Here is a 17960-nt window from a genome sequence, read left to right on the forward strand (position 1 = left end):
ATTCTCGCCGTGTTGTGATCGATCTCCCTGTGTTGTAATCGACCTCCCCGTGTTGTGATCGATCTCCCTGTGTTGTAATCAACCTCCCCGTGTTGTGATCATTCTCGCCGTGTTGTAATCGATCTCCCCATGCAGTGATCAGTCTCCCCATGTTTGATGCCACCCCAGATGCTGAGAGACATTGGGCTGCCTGCTCTCACTGCCAGGGTACCTCCATTGCTGCTGCACTGGGCTCATTCTCCTCTACATTGGCCTCATTCTGTCCCCCTTCCCCGTGCACTCTCGCTGTCCCCCACGCTGGCTCAATTTCTCCACAGAAGATAGGTCGATTAAAGTAAGGAAAAAAAGACTGTGTCGGAAGAAATAAACTCTAAGCTGACGATGGGCTCTGAGCCACTGCTCTGCTACTCCACCGCCATCTTGGAGATCAAAACTGAAACTGATTTACTGAAACTAAATAGTGTTTGAAGTGCAGTCTCAGTTGTCTTGTAGGAACTGCAGCAGTTGATTTGTGCACAGAAAGCTCCCATAAACAGCGATATGATAATGGTCAGTTAACCTTGTTTCTTCTGGTGATATTGATCGAGGGATAATGGTTGCTTAGGAGGCTGGTTCCATGGCATCTTCTACATCTGAGAGTCCAGGTGCAACTCTAGTTTAGAATTCTCCTGAAGGACCACACCTTTGACAGTGCAGTTTGATAACCAAAATACAGCTAACACTTCATGGACAAACCCTTCAACACTCTGGCACTTTCTAATCCCTTTTAACATCGGTGTAAAGCTTCAGGGAGAAGTCAATGAAGTATTATTTCTGTGTTGAACATGGAAAATTGCACGATTCACACAAAAATCCCACTTTTCTCTGTTTATTGCAGTGAAAGCCATACAATCAAATGCCCTTGAGTTTGTGTTGATATATAATACAACCAGCAGTAAGTGTAACAGTGTTAAAAGTGGAAGTATATTTATAACTCTAAATTATTGAAATGATCACAAATCATGCCCACATTCTTTAAGTATTTAGGAAAAGAGTGGAATAAGGCAGAATGGCTGTACAGAGAACAAGTATATTTATTCTGGCAGTTAAAAATCTTTTTTTCTTTTAATTTTCTGAACTGGGAGAGTTTGTTTAATTCTGCAAAACAAACATTTCAAACGTCATATTTCCAGGCTGGGTTCCAAAATCTAAGATCAATTAAGATCCCATTTCTCCTTCAGGATCAGAGTTGTGTCATGCACAGGCAGCCAAACTGGTAAAAAAAAACCCTCTGTTGTCAAATGTATTCATTGTCCAGTGGTACTGCTCTTTTCAGGTAACTGCGAATGAGAGATCACTGTTAATCAATTGAATGATGCGTGCATTTCTGTTTATACAGCACACATAATGTCTTGGGACAACTCTACCATCTCTGAGTAAATAATAATTTCTGGCTGATCATTTCCAAATTAAATGGTGTTCAACACAAAATATGTGCATTAAGCGTCTTACTTGGCTTTTATCTTCTTGCTATTTCCTACGCACAATCTCCAGCAGATGAATAAAGTGACTGAAAATTTCCACTTTATAGTGATTGGAACCAGGTTGGTCTCGTTGACTATGAGGTCATTGATTGGGGTTTTTAACCTGGACCAATCAGGGAAGCCCTGGCTGACTATTATAAAGAGGAGAAAGGGCAGTGTTTGTCACTGGCCACCCGGGTGTTTTCCTATCTTCCTGGTTGTGGAAATTGAATAAAGATTGGTGCACTTTGTGTCTTTCACTGTGTCTCACACCTGCACACACACACCATGGGTGCTGGGGATAAAATAAGCACTACCGCACTTAGGCGGTAGTGTGGGGGTTAAAAAAAAAAAAGAGAAAAAAAAAAATAAAAAAAAAAAGAAAAAAAAGAAAAATGGATAAATGGGGGAAAGGTGGGAGGGGCGGGGGCTTGCTGGGTCTGTAAAAAAAAAAAAAAAAAAAAAAAAAAAAAGGTATAAAGAGGAGAAAGGGCAGTGTTTGTCACTGGCCACCCGGGTGTTTTCCTATCTTCCTGGTGGTGGAAATTGAATAAAGATTGGTGCACTTTGTGTCTTTCACTGTGTCTCACAAAAGAAGAAAAAAGAAAAAAAAGAAGAAAAAAAAATATAAAGAGGAGAAAGGGCAGTGTTTGTCACTGGCCACCCGGGTGTTTTCCTATCTTCCTGGTGGTGGAAATTGAATAAAGATTTGTGCACTTTGTGTCTTCCACTGTGTCTCACACCTGCACACACACACCATGGGTGCTGGGGAAAAAATAAGCACTACCGCACTTAGGTGGTAGTGTGGGGGTTAAAATAAAAAAAAAAGAAAAAAGAAAAAAAAAGGAAAAAAAAAAATATATAAAGAGGAGAAAGGGCAGTGTTTGTCACTGGCCACCCGGGTGTTTTCCTATCTTCCTGGTGGTGGAAATTGAATAAAGATTTGTGCACTTTGTGTCTTCCACTGTGTCTCCCACCTGCACACACACACAAAAAGAAAAAAAAGAAAAAGAAAAAAAATATATATATATATAAAGAGGAGAAAGGGCAGTGTTTGTCACTGGCCACCCAGGTGTTTTCCTATCTTCCTGGTGGTGGAAATTGAATAAAGATTTGTGCACTTTGTGTCTTCCACTGTGTCTCACACCTGCACACACACACCATGGGTGCTGGGGAAAAAATAAGCACTACCGCACTTAGGTGGTAGTGTGGGGGTTAAAAGAAAAAAAAAGAAGAAAAAAAAAAAAAGAACAGGAGTTATCGCCGCAGGGAGTGGAGTGCATCATTTCTCCCTCCAACAAAAAAAAAAAAAAATATAAAGAGGAGAAAGGGCAGTGTTTGTCACTGGCCACCCGGGTGTTTTCCTATCTTCCTGGTGGTGGAAATTGAATAAAGATTGGTGCACTTTGTGTCTTTCACTGTGTCTCACACCTGCACACACACACCATGGGTGCTGGGGATAAAATAAGCACCACCGCACTAAAAAAAAAAGAAAAAAAGAAGAACAAAAAAAAAAAGTATAAAGAGGAGACACTGGCCACCCGGGTGTTTTTCTGTCTTCCTGGTGGTGGAATTTGAATAAAGATTGGTGCACTTTGTGTCTTTCACTGTGTCTCACACCTGCACACACACACCATGGGTGCTGGGGATAAAATAAGCACTACCACATTTAGGTGGTAGTGTGGGGGTTTAAAAAAAACAGAGCATTAAAAGAAAAAAAAGGAAAAAAAAATAAAAAAAAATAAATAGTGTGGCTGAAAAGCAGGTCAGAGACTATGGATCTTGAAACAAGTAACTCAATTCCCCCAAGCTTGTCCACAATCCATAAGGTATTAGCAAGAGGTGTCATAGAATACTCCCCATTTGCTTGAATGAGTGCATCTCCAACACTTGAAGCTTAAGACCATGTAGAGCAGCCTACTAAATGGAGACCACATTCACAAACACACACTCACTTCCCCATCAACACTCAGTAGCAGCAGTATGTACCATCTGCAAGATACACAACAGAAATCCACCAAGGCTCCAAAAAAAAAAAAAAATATAAAGAGGAGACACTGGCCACCCGGGTGTTTTTCGGTCTTCCTGGTGGTGGAATTTGAATAAAGATTGGTGCACTTTGTGTCTTTCACTGTGTCTCACACCTGCACACACACACCATGGGTGCTGGGGATAAAATAAGCACTACCGCACTTAGGTGGTAGTGTGGGGGTTAAAATAAAAAAAGAAAAAAAAGAAAAGAAAAGAAAAAGAAAAGAAAAAAAATTAACAGAGGAGTTGAATAAAGATTCGTGCACTTTGTGTCTTTCATTGTGTCTCACACCTGCACACACACACACACCATGGGTGCTGGGAAAAAAATAAGCACTACCGCACTTAGGTGGTAGTGTGGGGGTTAAATTATTTTTAAAAAATATATATATAAAGAGGAGACACTGGCCACCTGGGTGTTTTCCTATCTTCCTGGTGGTGGAAATTGAATAAAGATTGGTGCACTTTGTGTCTTCCACTGTGTCTCACACCTGCACACACACACCATGGGTTCTGGGGATAAAATAAGCACTACCGCACTTAGGTGGTAGTGTGGGGGTTAAAATAAAAAAATTTAAAAAATTAAAAAAAAATTTAAAAAAAAGAATTGAAAAAAAGAAAGAAAAATAAACCGCAAGCACAGCTTACGTTAGGTCCCGGGTGTCCTTGGAGAAGGAGCACGCGGTGAAAAAAAAAATATATAAAGAGGAGACACTGGCCACCCGGGTGTTTTCCTATCTTCCTGGTGGTGGAAATTGAATAAAGATTGGTGCACTTTGTGTCTTCCACTGTGTCTCACACCTGCACACACACACCATGGGTGCTGGGGATAAAATAAGCACTACCGCACTTAGGTGGTAGTGTGGGGGTTAAATTTAAAAAAAAAAAAAATTAAAGAGGAGAAGGTGGGTAGGCCGTCCTGACCACTGTCACCCCTGGCGGGTTCCCGGGGCGGGCTGTCCTAGAGGTGGTCGAAAGGTGTGTCAGGGCGGACCGAGAACTGGAAGGGGCATGGGGTGGACCGAGAACCGGAAGGTGGGTAGAGGCGGGCTTCCTTAGTGGTCGGAAGGTGGGAGGGGCGGGGGCTTGCTGAGTCTGTATTGTCTGCTCTTTTGAATGTAATAGTACTGTGTAATGTACAACTGTCATTGCTGTTGTCTCTTTATATCTTTATGTGAAACTGGGATTTGAGGTTTGTCCTCGTGTCCCTGTAAACTGTTTGAACGGTAGGGTTTGGGGCCTGGCTTTGCTGCTCCTCTCCCTTGTAAAATTGCTGTCTCTTGTATGCAGCTGTAAATGTAACTGTTTGTTGTAAACTGTGTTGTTTAATAAAATAAAAAATATAAAGAGGAGATCACTTACTTACTTCTGCTGTTAATTTAAAAAGTATTGTATTAAAAATAACTTATTCCTATTTCATTGACTGATTTAGATTTTATGAGCTTCATGGTGAAGGTGAATGTCAAACTTTATCTGTGGCTATGCTGTAACTAAACGTTAAGATTGATTTTGTTGACAGTCAAATGTAGTTGTGTTTCTTATACTATGCTACAGATATTAAATAAATTAGCTATTCTTAGTGTGTAAAAAAAAAATATATATAAAGAGGAGATGGGGGAAAAAAATAAGCACTACCGCACTTAGGTGGTAGTGTGGGGGTTAAATTTAAAAATTAAAGAAAAAGAAAAAAAAATATAAACAAAAAAAAATAGACTGCTGCTGCACACCGTCCACCTCTTCTCCCTCATCCACCGTCCGCTCACGCCTTGGCGTGCCCATTTGCCACTGGGCGGTGGGAATCCCCAGTGGAGGGCTCTCTATGCGGGAGTCCTCCCCCTTTCTCTCGGGGATGTGGGGTGAAAAAAAAAGAAAAATATAAAGAGGAGATGTTTTCCTATCTTCCTGGTGGTGGAATTTGAATAAAAAATTCGTGCACTTTGTGTCTTTCACTGTGTCACACACCATGGGTGCTAGGGAAAAAAATAAACACTACTGCACTTAGGTGGTAGTGTGGGGGTAAAAAAAAACAGGTGTGCTGCCTGCCCCTCTTCCGCGGTTACTTTAGAGCCCAGGTGTCCTTGGAGGAGGAGCACGCGGTGTCCACCAACACCCTGGAGTTGTTCAGGGAGAGGTGGGCGCCGCAGGGAGTGGAGTGCATCATTTCTCCCTCCAACTCCATTTTGATTTAGTGCCTACCCTCCCCTTCACTGTTTTTGATCACACAGCACTACCCTTTGATGTGAAGGGCAGTGCTTGTCACTGGCCACCCGGGTGTTTTCCTATCCTCCTGGTGGTGGAAATTGAATAAAGATTCGTGCACGTTGTGTTTTTCACTATGTCTCACACCTGCACACACACACCATGGGTGCTGGGGATAAAATAAGCACTACCACAGTTAGGTGGTAGTGTGGGGGTTAAATTAAAAAAAAAGGTTTGGTAGCTGTTCAAGAAAAAAAAAGAAAAAAAAATATATAAAGAGGAGAGCCATCAACAGGTCCAGGCAGCGGGCCGTGGAGGGGGTCGTTAGGGCCGACTGCCTGCCCCTCTTCCGCGGTTACGTTAGAGCCCGGGTGTCCTTGGGGAGGGAGCACGCGGTGTCCACCAACACCCTGGGGTTGTAAAAGGAGAAAATATAAGCTCTACTGTAGTTGGGCAGTAGTGTAGGGGTAAAGAGAGAAGAAAAGAGAAAATAAAGAGGAGATTAGAATCTCCTTGGATCAGTACTTTAAAAAAGAAAACAGTATATAACTAGAAGATTAGAATCTCCTCCGTTCAGGCGACTAATTACGAGGTGGCTGCCTAGTTTTAAACAAATACTGGGCAGTTATTTCACACTTGTTGTTGTGTTTTAGCAGCATTAAAAATGTGTCATTCACGCTGCTATTTTGAAGGGTTGAATGCTGGATGGATGTACCTGCTGCTTAAACAATGAAAGTCAACATCTGGCTGCACTAACAGTCTAACGTCTTGATTTTATTTGTAAGGCCTATGCTGAGGATATGTGTTTGAGCTGCCCACTGTTTTGAGGTTGTGTCACCTTTGGTTTGTTTTCATTTTGATATAAACTGTAGGCCAAACATTGTAGAAAGCAAACACACTTAAAATAATACATCCATTTAGGTTCTTATAGTGGTTCTGCCAGAAGAATTCTTAAAATCCAGTGCTTTAATTAAAACATTTCTTTCTAAAATGAACAAAACATTTTACTGAGTGACTGAATCAGCAACTGCAAATGGACAACGATATTCATCCAAGTCAAATGGTTTATGAGCTGGAAGGGGACTTCTAAGCGCTCTTGTCCTTCCAAGTGGAGGAAGTCACGTTTTGGGAGCTACTTTTCAAAAATGGCTTGGTGCATCCTGTAGATCATACACACCCCAGCCATAGTGAGGCACTGAAGGAGAGAATGGATTTTAAGGTAAAAGAGTGAGCTGCCAATCATACAGGCTGTTTGCTCCTGCAAGGTGCCAAATATTTTGAAGGGTGTTGGAGCTGCAAAATTCTGGCAAGTGGAGAGTAATCCATCACACATCTGGCTTGAGCCTTTTAGGTGGTGGAGAGGCGCATGCGATCTATGAGTTCTTTTCTGAACTGCAGTTCTTTAAACATGATGCGAACAGCATATTTTTCCATTTTTCGTCATGTGTTAATAAGGATAAGTATTTGTTTAAAACTAGGACAAACCATATATGGTAACTGCAAGTAACCAATCTGGCAGACAATGTTCAAAACGTGATTTCTTGGCTCATCTTTTGGTCGTCCATTGGCTCTGTGGAGGTATCCTGTGCTGTTTCTCAATACGCTGCCCTAATTTATACCATATGTGATGTTATTGTTGCCGTTATAAAATATATATACACTTAGAGCAGATCATTTTATAATGGAGAACAGATGAGAGCAGGAGTGGTAAAAAAGGTTCACAAGGGTGTAACAAAATTCACTCGACATTCCCAATATCAATATCATTCACATGTTTCAAATCTGAAACTTATTGTTTAATGCGATAGTTATTCAACCAGTAATATGAGCAGATGATGATGGAATATTCGTCATTAAGTACGTACCCCATTATGAAACAGACCAAAATTTATTTTAAGTTCTTGAGATAACCTGTGAAAAACTATAAGATGGCCCCATCATTGAGGTTCATACTTCATCATGTCTGTTAGTACTGTCACAAAGTTTGAGATCAGATTTCAGGAAAATAAACAGACGCTCGTTGACAATCACATGAATCACACATTATAAGTCATATTTTTGTCTTGGCATTCTGAGCTACCAGTAGCAGTAAAGATCCAGGCACAGATTCTTGTGTTCCATCTCTAACTCTTCCCTTTCTTCTTGTGATATTGTTATCTTCAACGTTCACCTTCCAGCCCAGAAACCGGTCAGTCAGCCCAATTGGCCCATGCTGATGTTTCCACTCCACATTAGTCTCATCCATTGCACTCCATCAAACCCTATTAACCATTCCATATATTCCTGTGTCTGTTACATGGTTGTCTAGCTTCTCTGTGGATGACTCCATGCTTGCCACCCCCAGCCAGACTATGCATTAGAAAGCTCCACATTCTCACCATTCCCCTGAATTCCTCATTGGATTTATTCATGACAATCTTATTTTTATGAACTCCTGTTTTCACGTCACCATTTCAGGGGAGGTTATTGACCAGTGTCCACTGCAAACTCCTTGACAACCTTAACTAACTTGACTACACTTCTTCACACTTGCATTTCCTGAAAGGACTTTGTCCCGTTCTCCCAGTTTCTTTACTTTTGCCAAACAAGTTATAAGGCCCTAAGACTATAAGGCATAGGAGCAGAAATTTGGCCATTTAGCCCATCAAGTCTGCTCCTCCATTCAATCATGGCTGACAAGTTTCTCAAGCCCATTCTCCTGTTTTCTTTCTGTAACCCTTGATCCCCGTGACAATCAAGAACTTATCTATCTCTGTCTTAAATATATTCAATGACCTAGCCTCCACAACCTTCTGTGGCAATGAATTCCACAGATTTACCACTTTCTGGCTGAAGACGTTTCTCCTTATCTTCGTACTAAAGGGTCTTCCCTTTACTGTAAGGCTGTGCCCTTGGGTGCTCTTGTCTCTCCTAACAATGGAAGCATCTTCCCAACATCCACTGTCTCCAGGCCATTCAGCATTCTGTAAGTTTCTATTAGATCCCCCCATCCTTTTAAACTCCATTGAGTGTCGACCCAGAGTCCTCATATAAGTTCAGGTTTTCCCAACTTCCCACAGCTTCATTTCTAATATATCTTCGTCCCAACATATCTACTATCACACTTCCTACATCGATTATTCTCCATTTACAGAAATATAGAAACATCAAAAATGGGAGCAGGAGTAGGTCATTCGGCCCTTTGAGCCTGCTCTGCCATTCAATATGATCGTGGCTGATCATTCAACTCAGTCCCCTGTTCTCAAAATTCTCCCTATACCCTTTGATCCCTTTAGCCCTCAGGCCTATATCCAACTCTGTATTGAAAATATTCAACATTTTGGCCTCATTACTTTCTGTGACAGAGAATTTCACCACTCTTTGGCTGAAGAAATTAATGCTCACCTCAGTCCTAAATGGTCTATACCTTATTGTTATGGACCAGGCCAGACCCCCTCAAAACATTTCAAGAAGGTAGCCCAGACCCTAACTCTGTGCATTGTTTTAAGCAGGTGTAGAGTGGGTATTCCTGGAAAAATGCCACTGGCCAAACCACTTCATTTTAAACAAAATAGAACTTATCTACAAGATTACTGAATAAAACACAAACAAGAGAAAACAGAATACAGAATAGCTTAGCCTCTCCGAAAACCCAACAGATTATCCCAACTTAATGATGCTGTTCCAAATAATTGCAACAATTCTCATAAACACCCCTTGGCACAAAAGGGTAAAATCAAACTCAGGTCCTTACAGGGTAGAAGTCAGAGAGAAGATACCAGTCTGGACATGCTTCTTTGGGTCCAACAGCTTTTTCCACACCACTGCTAAAAACCAAACCAAACCAGAGAAAAGCCGAGCAGGGAGAACTGACCACTCCCCCTTCATTGTACAAGGGTTTGTTTTAAACTTGAAATCGTTCTGCCTGAGGCAGTATCTGTTAGCTATTGTCAAATTGGCCCTAAAACCCTTCAAACCCCAGACGTTTCAGAGTCTGTGTTGTTTACAACTTCTCTGAAAAAAAAAGCCAAGGACAGCATAACCTTGTTCAAGAAGCAGCTTCACTACATTATCATTAGATTGTGAATCCTGGTTCTGAATTCCCCTGACATGGGACGTATCTTCCCTGTGTTTACTCTGTCTAGTCCTGATAGATTTTGTAAGTTTCTATCAGATCCCCCTTCATTCTTCTCAACCCCAGTGACTACAGTCGTGGATTGTAATGGAGTTGGAAATCCATATTAAATGGATGAATTGCAGAAAGACCAGCCTAATGTCAAAGGAGCATGTTAAGTGCTTATCAGTGAATATACAAAGAATAATTTCTCAACAGTAGCCTGAAGTGATAAAAGTAGAAATTGAAATAGTTTGTCTTCACATTACAACCAATAATTTATTCTCTACACCATGTCCGTTATTTTTGTGTAAGTTCTAAATCATTCAAAACAAATGAATTAACATCTGATTTAAAATAACAACAACTTGTGTCTTTAATGTAATATGATATTCTGTAAGCACTCCCCGGCTTGCATAAGGGTTCTATTCTTGAGTCCATTCACAAGTCAACTTCTACCCAAGTTGGAATGCAGTGCCAGGCAATGTAAAATTATGGTTTGTAAGTATAGGAAATCTTTGTACGTCAAATCTTTAAAATTACACCTCTGTATGGAATCATGTTCCTAAATATCAGTGCTCACAACTCAGCTGTTCGTAAATTGGGGATCTCTTGTGCAATATTTCACAAGAGCACTATGAACCAAATTTTATCACCAAGCCACATTATGAGATAGAAGAACAGGTGGCCCAAACCTTAGTTACACAGATACGTTATAAAGCCCATCTTCTAGCAGTGAACAGGCATAGGGAGGAGAGGCTTGAAGAAAAAATTCTAGTGCTTAAGAAGTGAATGCACTTGAAGCCATTAGCAGAACAATGAAAATTGGGGGTGCAAAAGAGTCCTGAATTGGAGGAGCACAGAGATCTTGAATGCTTGTAGGGCAGGGGGAGGCTACAGCAGTGGGGAGGGGAGAGGCCAAGGAGGGATTTAAAGATCATTGGTTAGGCCACTTTTGGAATACAGTGTTCAGTTCTGGTCTGCCTGCTATAGGAAAGATGTTGTGAAACTTGAAAGAGTTCAGAAAAGATTTAGAGGCATGTTGCCAGGGAGGGTTTGAGCTACTAAGAGAGGCTGAACCAGCTGAGGCTATTTTCCCTAGAGCATCGGGGGCTGAGGGGTGATCTTACAGAGGTTTACAAAATCATGAGGAGCATGGTTAGGGTGAATAGCCAAGGTCTTTTTCCCAGGGTAGGGGAGTCCAAACCAGAGGGCATAAGTTTAGGGTGACAGGGGAAAGATATAAAAGGGACCTAAGGGGCAGCTTTTCATACGCGGTGCGTATATGGAATGAGCTGCCAGAGGAAGTGGTAAAGGCTGATATAATAACAACATTTAAAAGGAATCTGGATGGGTATATGAATAGGAAGGGTTTAGAGGGACATGGGCCCAATGCTAGAAAATAGTACTACATTAATTTAGGACATCTGGTCAGCATGGACCAGATGGACCGAAGGATCTGTTTCTGTGCTGTACAACTCTATCACTCTATGACTGCTGTGAGAATTTTGAAGTGTAGCAACATGGGAGCCGATGTGGGTCAGGAAGCAAAGGCTGATGGGTAATAGGACAAGCAGAATTTTGGTTGTACAAACACGACTGCAGGACAAAAATATTGAGCATCTCAATGTGCATTTTTACAGTTCAGGATATCTGTTTTCATTTTAAAGATCTCTTTTCCATTTTCAATTTGTACTAGTGACATTGTAAAAGAGTCTGAAATAGGAAAGTAACTTAAAGGACCATTGTCCAGAAGTAGTACATGTTGAGCAATTTCAGCTTTGCAATTGAACCACAAAATTACAGCAATTTATGAAGGCAATTTTTAAAAACAATTCATTGATGTAACCACAAGGGACTTAATTGGCTGTGTAACATGACCACCATTAATACTGGATGTAGACTAATTTCCAGCTCGCGGTTGATCGTTGTCATTTCCAACAATGTGATTAACAACAGAATAATAACAAACTTCCATATTCTTCTGTGATGACAGATAGGATCAAGGCAGCCACAGAATTGCCAGGAGAGATAAAATTAAATTTCTCCCTTTGATTTTCTGTTTTGGTGAGCAGATATCTCTGCATGTTCTTCTGTTCCTGAAGCCTACAGTCCCCTCTGCTCCAATTGACCACCAGCTCTTCAGCCGTTTAAACTTTAACTCTGGAAAACCCTCCCTAAATCTCTTTGTCTTTTCTTCTCTCTGTCTTTCTTTGTGGTAGCCCAAAAAACTCAGCTCCTTGACTAAACATTTTCCTCGTCTGATTGAAGTCTCATTTGGCTCGATGTTAATCTTCACTAGATAAAGACCTGGTGAGTGCCTCAGGGCACTTTGGAACAATAAAACTTCAGCTTAAATGTAACTTGATGTTATTGTCGAGGTGCACTCTAGGATCTGTTATACAGTACTGGGCAAATGCTGGAAATGCAGTATTCATCCTTCCCAGATTAGCGCAGAAATGTTGACATATGTATTCCATCCCAGTGGGAAACAGCTCCAAGACTGTTTTACCACAAGTGGCCAATTAGTGCAGAGAATATATTGTTTACAAGGTATTGGCTGGACATTTTTAAATGAAGAATGTTACGGTGAAAGGATAGAGAAACAACTCTAAGAAAGACAATTCCAAGTTAAGAGCTGTCACTGCCAGTGACACTGAAGTTGGCATTCACAGTGATGCTAGCACTGCCACTATCAGTTTAATAGGTCTCCCCTTGTGTAGCAATTTGGACACTTGCCTGCAGTTTTTTTTCCAATGACTTTGAGATGGCATTGTGGTTATTAACATCCATCATTTACAATTCAAACGCCAAATATATAATCCAGATGTATAAACACGCAACATATTGGTGTGGAAATTTTGATTTGTTCACCAAGAGCTTCCAAAAGTTGCAATTCTATTGGGAACAGCTATAGCAGTGGTTTACATTATAGTGCTTTACTATTATACCAACATCAGTTGTTTCTCTCCATTGGACCCCTAAGAGGAGGTAGGTTAACTCAGTTGGCTGCACGGCTGGTTTGCAGTGCAAAGAGTCATGGAGTCATACAGCACAGAAGCAGACCCTTCGGTTCAAACAGTCCATGCTGACCATAATTCCAAACTAAGTCCCACCTGCATGTGGCCAATATCCCTCCAACTATTTCTTATTCTTGTACTTATCTAAATACCTTTTAAATATTGTAGCTAGGCTCGCATCTATCACTTCCTCTTGAAGCTCATTCCATACACAAGCCACTCTCGGTGTAAAAATAATTGTCCCTTGTGTCTTTTAAATCTTTTTCCTCTCACCTTAAAAATATGCCCCCTCGTCTTGAAATTCCCCACCCTAGGGAAAAGACACCTGCCATTCACTTTATCCATACCCCTCATTATTTTATAAACTTTTATGAGGTCACTCCTCAACCTCCTACACTCCAGTAAAAAAAAGACCCAGCCTATCCATCCTCTGTTATAACTCAAATCCTACATTCCCAGCAACATCCTCATAAATCTCTTCTGAACCCTCTCCAGCTTAGTAATATTCTTAATAAAATTCAGAGGGACCCCAACAGCATTTCCCCTACCAGCTGCAGTTAGAATAAATAACCCTCCTTCTCAATCTTACTACCAGTCATCTCGCTCTCTACTGACAGAGCAGCCCCATGGTGACTTTACCTTTAACATTTCATTTATTACATATTATTTATGAACATTACTTTGGTATATAAATGCTATGCTGCAATACTTTTATGAACACAGCCACAATATTTCCACGGTTAAGGTATCATGCAAAGGTGTCACGATTTACCATCATTATTTCATGAACATATTACTTCTGAGAAAGCCCAAAGAAATGGACCATTTTTGCTAATTAGTGGCTGATTCATGGCTTGACTGCATTAAAGATATCACGACTCTGCAATGGATTTCATTTCTGTTCATTAAGCTGCATGCACCACAGTGGTGCATTTCTGTGGTTTTATTTCACAATGACATAGAAAAATAGGCATTTCTCTCACTCTTTTGCAAAGGAAAAATGAAACCAGAGGTTTTTAAGATTATAATATTATTTTAGCATGATTTGGTTTATTCAAAAAGAGAATTGACTATAAATTGAACAGCCTAATATCAGCGTCCTACCATCTGTCTTTCATCTATCTTCATCATGAATGAGTGTGACTCATGAACATGGATGGCTCTGGAAACTGAAATGTTGTTTCTTATTTCCTCTCCAACAGCAAGAGGACACAGTTTCTCAAACAGTAATGCTGCTGTGGAAGACTTACAGCATTGTGGCTCACACATTCCCTGTATCTAATATTATAAAACGTTACAGATTTTCATGCCCACAAATCTCTATAAACCTATTGCTGTATTCAAAGTTGCTGCAAGATATATTGACCCTGAAGATAGCACAACACAGATTTGCCATATTGATAACTACACTTCAAAGGATCGCATAAGTGAGGTTATATTCCGAGGAATTTAGAAGGCTAGTTGGTGAAGATCAAAGTTTTCAAGAGACTGCAATAATTGAAACCAGAGAAAGCAATTATTTTCACCAGTTAATCTTACAGTTGGAAAGTTCATTAGATTTTTTTCAGGTATATCTTTTGATTTATAATATTACAAGATTAAGCAGCCTGCTTGATTGGCACCATATCCCCAAGCAATTATTCTGTCCACCACCAATGCATTGGCAAAGTGTGAACAATTTACAAGATGCACTCAGGCTCCTTCAACAGCATCTTTCAAATCCATAACCTCTACTATCTAGAAAGACACTGCTAGCAGATACATGGGAACACCAACACTTGCAAGTGTTGATTGCTATTCCTTCAGTGGCACTGGGTCCAAGTCCTAGCACTTCCTCCCCACCAACATTGAGCATCTATCTAAAACAAATTGACTGCTGCAGTTAAAGAAAACAGCTCACCCCCATCTTCTCAAGGGTAACTAGGGACAGGCAAAAAATGCTGGCCCAACCAGTGAAGCCCACATTCCCTGAATGCTTTTTTTTTTAAAGTCATACGTTGCAACTGGCAGAAAGAATGAAAAGAAGCATATTATTTGAATAGTGAGAGGTTGCAGAGCTGAGGTGCAGAAAGATCTGTGTGCCTTATTGCATGAATGCAGATACAATAAGCTAATAGAATATTGTTTTATGTCGAGGGAAATTGAATGCAAGAACAAAGAGGTTATGTTTCAGTTACACAAGGTATTAGTGAGACCACATCTAAGTTACTGTGTACAGTACTAATCACTGTACTTGCAGAGTATATTAATGAGTTGGAAGACGTTCAGAGAAGCTTTACTATTCTAATACCTGGGCTGGAAATGTGTTGCTGGAAAAGCGCAGCAACACATTTCCAGCTCTGATCTCCAGCATCTGCAGACCTTACTTTTTCCTATTCTAATACCTGGATTGAGCAGATATATGAGGAAGGGCTAGACAAACTAGGCTGTATCCTCCAATGCCTAGAAGAGCTAGAGATAGCTTTAATTAAAAGATATAAGACCCTGAGTGTATCGACCAAGTAGATGTGGAAAGAATGTTTCCTCTTGAGGGAGAATCTAGAACTAGGGGGTCAAGTTTAAAAGTAAGAGATCACGCATTTAAGACAGAGTCTTTGGAATTCCCTTCCTCAAAAAACAATAGATGTAAAATATTTAAAAATATTTAAGGCAGAGGTAGATAAATTCTTGATTTTCAAGGAGATGAAAGCTTAAGTTCATTCTATCACCAAGTCGAAGTTGTTAATATAGATTGTAAATAGTTGGTGTTCAGGGATGCCACCGAGTTATGTCTTGCCAACTAGAAAAAGACCCACTTAACCTAACTCTGCTTTCTGTTGGTTAGCTACTCCTCTATCCAAACTAATATATTACCCTAACCCTGAGTGATCTTACCTTGTGCATTAACCTTTTGTGCAGAAATCCTGATGTACTGCATCTACAGAACTCCGATTATCCATTTTTCTTGTTACACCTTCAAGGAACCGAGCAAATGATTCAAAAATGATTTACCTTTCATAAAACCATGCTGATTTTGACAGATGGCATTTTAACTTTCCAAATGTCCCATTGCTACGTCCTCAGTAGGCGACTGCAACAATTTCACAATGACAGATATTGAACTAAGTAATCTAATAGCTTCCAAGTTTCTGCCTCCCTCTATTTCTGAATAAAGGCATATATTAGCATTTTTTCCAATCCGCTGGAACCTTTCAGAATTCAGGGAGTTTTAGAATATTCTAACCAATTCATCCATTATCTCTGCTTCCATTTCCTTTAAGACCTTGGGATGTAGGTTATCAGACTCTGAGAACTTGTCTGCCTTTAATCCCAATACGTTGCTATAGACCTGTGCCAAATCAGTGAATACTCTACCTTTCTCTCTCTGTAGAAAAATAATTTAAGAGATTATTGTTGATCTGATTTTTTAGGAAAACAAAGGAGATGAAGGGCAGTCTCAACCAAAGAAAATAATCCTGGTGCAAAGGACAGAAACAATCACACACAAAGGGTTCTATGTTTAAAAAACCCTTACTTGAGACTGCACATCAGCCAATTTCATAACATTCTTTCTCCAAAACAATGTGAAAGTGAAATAAAAATGTACCTATCAGCAGTAGTACTTTGTTTTGGCACAAATGCCACCTTCAGACACAAGGCAAAAGTGAGGACTGCAGATGCTGGAAATCAGAGTCTAGATTAGAGTGGTGCTGGAAAAGCACAGCCGGTCAGGCAGCATCTGAGGAGCAGGAAAATCGACATTTCGGGCAAAAGCCCTTCATCAGGACTTCAGACACAAGCCTACAAGTTTAAAAGGAGCATCAACATTTAATTATAGAGAAGGGATGTTAACAACAAACAAAAAGGGGGACATGATTATACTTTACTACTATTAATTATATTGGCATTCCCACGAGCGTAAATCTACACAGGAAAGATGGAAAGCAACCATCTCACCATGACTGGCAATCCATTGACATTCTATCAGAATTTTAGTTGTTTAAAGAATTAATATTTACTTCATGGATTAGCAGATAATTGACAAAAAAAAAATGACAGGCAATCAAACATCTTCTTGGTTAGGATGCTTGAGGGTTAGGAAGAGTAAAGTCTTCTCATACTTCAGATGATATCAATAAAAGATCATGATGATAGGGAAATAATCTGAAGTTCATGTCAATTTCACTTCAGTTAAAGGTGACTTGAACTATTTGTGAAGCCCATACAGAAACCAATATATCTTGGAAGATCTTAACTATTTCTTCACAATGAGCTTACTATACTTCCAAATACACCATGTGGGCCTCTTGGCCATTTATTTGTACACACATTTTAAAGTTATTTGAGGATCAAATGGCAAAAGCTAAATTAAACTAAATGATACAAAAGAAAGAAAATTAAAGCAAAAAAAAGCAGTCTGCCACAGTGTAATAAAAAAGGAGGCATTAATAATCTAAATTAGGATTTATACATTTTAATACAGCTAACTGATTAATTTCCAACACCTATTTGTCAAGTTAATTTTAACTACTCTAAGTACCGTTCACTTTGAAAATAATTTTCAGGCCTTCCCTGTAATTGAGATGCTCAACAGCAGAGGTCCCACCCACCAACAGCTGCTGGCCAATCAGGGGCTGACAACTATCAGCATCTATTGGAATAACTGTTCTGAACAACACTGCCCCTACCAGGGACCCAGCAATGCTGAGAGAACACCAGACCAAAGATGAGTGAGAGATAGATGGGAATGGGAGAGGGGGTTTGTTCACAGGCGAGGGCTCACAGATGTTGTTGTTTAGAAACATAGGAAACTAGATGCCATTTGGTCCTTTGAGCCTCTCCAATATTTAACATGATCATGGTCGATCATCCAACTCATACCCTGTTCCCACTTTTCCCATGTACCCTTTGATCCCTCTAGCCTTAACAGCTATGTCTAACTCCTTGACAAAAATTAAATGTCTTGGCCTCAACTACTTTCTGTTGTAGAGAATCCCACAGGCTCACAACTCTCTGGTTAAAGAAATTTCTCCTCATCTCAATCCTAAAAGGCTTACTTCGGATCCTTAAAATGTGACCCCCTGGTTCCGGACACTCAGGTCATCAAAAACATCCTTCCTGTGTTTATCCTGTTAG

At 40.2% G+C, this 17960-nt stretch overlaps 1 long non-coding RNA gene across 1 annotated transcript in view; it reads right to left on the reverse strand.

The window, feature by feature from the left end:
* Positions 1–861: 861 nt before the first annotated feature.
* Positions 862–17960, reverse strand: part of LOC148146719 (uncharacterized) — a 44562-nt gene continuing 27463 nt past the window's right edge. Inside the window, exon 3 of the long non-coding RNA XR_015760512.1 lies at positions 862–1319. This is a non-coding gene — a long non-coding RNA (uncharacterized LOC148146719). The remainder of the gene's footprint in view (positions 1320–17960) is intronic.

The sequence above is a fragment of the Chiloscyllium plagiosum genome, unplaced genomic scaffold, assembly GCF_037043375.1.
Source record: "Chiloscyllium plagiosum isolate Xiang-an unplaced genomic scaffold, Cpla_swu_hap1 HiC_scaffold_19, whole genome shotgun sequence".
NCBI lineage: Eukaryota > Metazoa > Chordata > Chondrichthyes > Orectolobiformes > Hemiscylliidae > Chiloscyllium > Chiloscyllium plagiosum.